Here is a 5910-nt window from a genome sequence, read left to right as displayed (position 1 = left end):
AAACAATATTGCTTTAGGGATGTCATAGCCTCATATTACTAACTTCTCAAGTTGACTCAGAAGGGCTATCTGGCATTGAAATAATTATCAAACTATGAGGTTTAAATTCTTGTCAAAAGAACACATAGTAAGTACTAAGCTATGAGATTTAGGACATCTCTTAATTTATAAAATTCTTTCTATAATCCAAAAGACATATTTAACAAAAAACTATTAGTTTGAAAAATATTCTTATATTCATCGAATGATAATATTCTTATATTTAACAATTAACTTTCAAACTTTAATTATTTATCGAACCATAATATCGTGCTTGTCTATCTCTCTGATTGCATTATTAAAAAAAAATACCTTTCTTTATTAATTTTAATTGATTTTCCTTAGTACACTTGCCTTCTAATTTCCCCAACCACCAAACTATTCTTATTACGTTAAAAATATAGACACTTTTAATATGCCCTTAAATAAATTTTCAAAATCAATTCATATCTTTATTTAAACATAATTTTCAGTTGGTTTTGAGCCATGCAACTCACTTTTGCATGAACTATATTTTAATAATAGAAATAGGAAATATTAATAGATGATATAATAACTAATTGCAATGTTAAGAATCTAATCAAGAGCATTGACTTAAGTTTTATTGATGTTAAAGATAGACATCATTTCTAAGTGGTAATATGCATTACATGAGTAAACTAAACGTAAATACACAATGATACCCTCATAATAGAATACATTCCAAATTTATAACTTATATATTCCCACTAAAGAAAATGTATAATTAGACTAATAATGATAGAGAATCTGTTAAGAGTGTCAAGAATATTTTGCAAAAATCAAACACAGAAGCTTGCAGTTAAAAATGTGACTAGCAGATCAAGTTATATAAGGGAGCATCATCATCAAAATTGGATTTGAATAAACAAAGATTCAAATGACATAGGAGAATGCGATGATTTCAAGCAATACACTTATTGATATGATAAAAAAAAGTATATGTCTAATGGAATTCCACAAGCATGCATTCACTTTTGCATGAACCATATGCTTTATTCTTTATTATTTATTTCAGTTGTCATTCAACATAAGTACGCTTAGGGTTTGACCATTCACGATTTAATCTTTTCTTTTGTTTCTTTTCTCCACCTCTAATTTTGTTCTTCTTTAGGTGACCATATTTAAACAATAGGAGAGCAGTGGGTGGCAAACAAATTAGGTTTTGATCTCACCACCAATTCTCTAGACAAATTTTCCAAATTCACGCTTCATGGCCCGTAAAAGTTTTGGGCTTTAGGTTTTACCATTTTTTTTCCACTTTCAAGCCACGCTAAAGTTAACCTGACAAAGTAAATGGGTGCGTGGCAGTCTTTATATATTTGTTAATGTTGTATGTGTTATTCAGAACACACCTTCTTACAAATATCTGGTTCTATATTTTGCTCATTAAACTTGTATGAATAGATATATGGTACACTGAACACTTTCAATTACTTTACTTTATGTATATTGTATTAATACCATTGCTTTTCATTCATGATTTTTGATTTCCCGACTGTCAGTTATCTAACCCTAAAATGTGTATATCAATAACAAACATTAAATTTGTTTACAGATGGCCGACTGTAATAGTGAAAAGAGGCAACTTAGCCCAAGGCAAATAGAAATAAGAAGAGAGCAAAGCTAGAAGAGAAGCCAAGATTATTATGCACAACACAAAGACCAAATAGCGGCACCTAGGCGCCTCAAAAGAGAAGAGCAAAATACCCAACACCAACAACAAATACTAGACATGCCTACGTTCAGAAATAATCCGATGTTTGCACTGGCATTGAAGAGATTTGGTCAAAGAATAGACACAATAGCTAGCCTAAGAACATGTTGTGGGTGTAAGGAGTCCTACCCAGGCATGCTCCTTTGTTTGTTAGACCTTGCTACCACTTGTCGAAGGTTCTTTAATGAAAAAGGCGTGCATCACTTCTCTGGATCCAATAACATGGATCCTGGAGAGCAGCCAATAGTCCTAAAAAAGGTAACTTAGATAGACGAAATACTTATTGCTAGAGTAAATCCTATCTTGCAAGTGAATCATACAATTGGAGGTCAATAAAAGTATAGTGGACATACAGTCAGCTTCCCACAAGACATAAAAAGTATAGCAAAGGAGCTTCTATGAAGGCTGACTTAGATGTGCTTATAATACTTTGATTAAATACTCAAGGTCAATGTTATGAAAGCTATGTGAAGATGTCACATGTTAGATATGCATTGGAATACAAATTTAGAAACGATCCGTATTATAAAGATATTATAATCAATGCTGATCACTTGTTAGAACTCCCTGAAAGAAGAACAAATATTTCTGGCATATTACATACCATTGAAACTAACGATGAATTTATGGAACTAAATACTGGTGATGAGAGTGATGAAGAACAATCCAAAAATGAAATGAAAAACACATCATCGTTTGTGGCTAAATTACCAAATAGACACTGTGAACTTGAAATCATAAAGCAGACATTGGAGCTTGAAGATAGTGTAAGTGAAAGTATTGCTTGGCCTACAATTGACACGTCTCCATTTAATGAATATAATACCGAGGGCTTACTTGACATAGCATTCCCTACACTTTTTCCAAATGGAACTGCTCTACAATCCCAACCACAATTTAAAGAGGTAAAAATGCACGAGTATGTGTTACACCTAATAAGGTTTCATGACCAAAGGTTTGGAAGGCATCCAAGGTTTCAATATTTTGTATTCAATCCTATGATGCGCCATCGTAGTCAGGGACTTGCGACAATCTTCATTAAGAAAAATGTAGAAGAGAACATATCGACCACTATTGAAAACCTTCTTGCACACCTCAAAACTCTCCCAGACACACAACTAGCTTAAGAGATTATGCATTTTGGGTCATCAATGAGAGGGACAAGGCCATATTGGAACAAGTGTCACTCTGAATTATCCAATATGATTAACCAAATAGGATCACCCACACTATTCTTCACACTAAGTGCACCTGACACAAAGTGGCCAGATTTGTAGCAACTACTGAGAGATGACATGGCTCTGGCAATGCAATCAAACAAGCACCGTCTACAAAATGTGATCAATAAACCACATACTACATCATTATACTGCATAAAAAATTTACTATCTTTCGTGACGAAGTCATCGAGAAACTCCTGAATGCAAAAGACTACTGGTATAGATATGAATGGCAACATCGAGGAACGATCCATATACATGGATTCCTTTGGCTCCAAGATGCACCAAACATGGATAATTTTGATTGGGAGAACAATGAGGAGGTTGGAAAGACAAGAACATTCTTTGATCAACATGTCAGCGCTTGGAACACGCGAGATGTATTAATGAGAAATAATATAATACAACGCTCTTCTCGTGATGATCCATGCCTACTAACTACGTCTAAAATATTAGCCACAAACATGTTGGATGACTATGATAACATAATTAATCAAGTCCAACGACACACAAAATGCAAAGAGGGCACATGCTTACGTAAGAAAGGCAAAAAAATAGAGTGTCGATATAAAGCACCATGGAAAGAGCAAGTAACCTCCACATTATCATGTGACACAAATGCCACAAAGGAGTATAAACCTACAATAAATGATGATCGACTAAATATACACAGTCCAGAAATGATCTCAATTTGGAGAGCCAATATAGATTGCCAACCTGTTGTGTCACGACATCTCATCTTAAAATACATTGCCAAATATGCATCAAAAGTAGAGAGGGCCTCAGAGAGTTGCAAAGATATGCTAACAAGAATATCCACGAGCCAACAAACAGGAGACGCTGTAGTAACCGCATATAGGAAATTCATGACAAAACTTCTAGTTGAACGTGATATTGGTGCACAAGAAACATGCCATATGCTACATAAATTGCCCCTTATTGTGTGTAACAGAACTTTCACATCCTTGAATGTTGGTCGAAAAGTGCTACACCAAATAAGAACAAAAGGGAATGAAAGAAGGTTGGAAATTAGTTACCTGGATTCTTATATGGAAAGCCCAATAGAAATGGAAAGCATACCACTATTAGAATCTACAAGATCTTACTCCCATGCAACAACTTGTAAAGGTTGCAAATGGAAACAGAGAACAATAAAAGCCATTGTGAATGTTTTCCCAAAATTCTATAGCATTCCAAAGCAAGATTCATAAATCTTTGAAATTTTTTGCTGGAGTGAGTTACTCCTATACAAGCACTTTCGAAACATAGAACAAGACACAGGCCTTGATAGAGAGACAATAATTGCAAATTGGAATCAATTGAATGAAAATAAGTATAATGTATGACATGTAAACTGTAGCACCGAATATGAACCAAATATTGAACAAGAAGAAGATAGTGAAGATGATATAAACACATTAAATTTAATGGAAATGCAAGAATAGGAATTACTCTCATGAATGGGAATAACAAGTCATATCGACTTAGATGAAAACAAAATGCTTGGAAGGCGTGAGTTTGATCGTAACTACAAATGGGATGAAATTACAGTGCCAAATGATCTACATGATATGGCATTATAATTCATAACCATGGCAAAAAATCATTGCCCAAATGAACCTATACCATTCGACGACAAAGTATTGGAATATACCTTATCATTAGAGCAAAAACAAGCATTGACAATAATCATGAATCATAGTAATAGGCTTACAAATGGAGCATTATATATGATTATCTAGGGAACACCAGGCACATGGAAATCTTACCTGATTAGCTGTATAAGGAATGCACTTCAAGGAGACACTCCCCAGAACTGCCAAATCCTTTTACTGGCTCCAACAAGAATAGATGCATTTAACATAAATGCAACAACAATACACTCAATACTCAAAATCACTATTAAAGATATGCACCCATTACAAGGCCAGTCATTGACCACGCTCCAAGAAGACATGAAATATGTACAATACATTCTCATTGATGAGATGAGCTTCATAGGACCAAAACTACTTCTACGAATAGACATGAGGTTATGTGAAGCTTTCCCAAATAGACAACATTTACCATTTGGAGGGATATCCATAATTTTGATTGGTGACCTTGCACAATTATCACTTGTAATAGACAAGCCTATCTACACTTCACACTCAAATGCCATAGCGCTATGGAACCTATTTACGACAATTATAACCTTACAAATAGTGTTTCAGCAACAAGGTGGAGATCCAACATAAGCACGACTTAGATAGATCCTTACCAACATACAAAATGTACAACCAGAATAGGATGATTGGCAATTGTTGATGACACACACAAGCAAGGAGCTTACACCCATTTAGAATGAATAATTTAACAAATCAATACACCTATTTCCTACAAATGACATGGTAAGGAGCCATAACAAAAAAATGTTACAAAAATTGAATCGTCCAGTTGCAATTAGCGAAGCAACAAACATTCAAAGTCAACCAAATGTTGAATTTGAGGATGAACAAATCGAAAAACAATTTCTACTATGTAAATGCCAAAAAATAATGCTAACAACAAATATATGGACCAAATTAGGCCTTGTAAATGGAGCTCGAGGTGAAGTACTTGATATTGTGTATCAATATGGGTCCAAGCCACCAGATATTCCAGGATATGTAATAACAAGAATTGATAACTACACTGGGCCACCATGGAATCCGATAGATCCAAAAGTTGTACCAATAACTCCAATATCATTGGGAAACAGAAGACAAGTCCCGCTTAAGATGGTATGGGCTATAACAGTCCACAAATCCCAAGGCTTAACACTCCAGAAGGCAACGATTGATATAAGAGCTATTGAAAGGCAAGACTTGACATTTATAGCCATATCCAGAGTTAAAACATTAGACGGTCTTTGTATAGAACTTGGATTCTCCTTCG

The sequence above is a fragment of the Cryptomeria japonica genome, chromosome 4 (assembly GCF_030272615.1).
Source record: "Cryptomeria japonica chromosome 4, Sugi_1.0, whole genome shotgun sequence".
In the NCBI taxonomy this organism is placed as follows: Eukaryota; Viridiplantae; Streptophyta; class Pinopsida; order Cupressales; family Cupressaceae; genus Cryptomeria; species Cryptomeria japonica.
Note: the sequence above shows the minus strand (reverse complement) of the source record.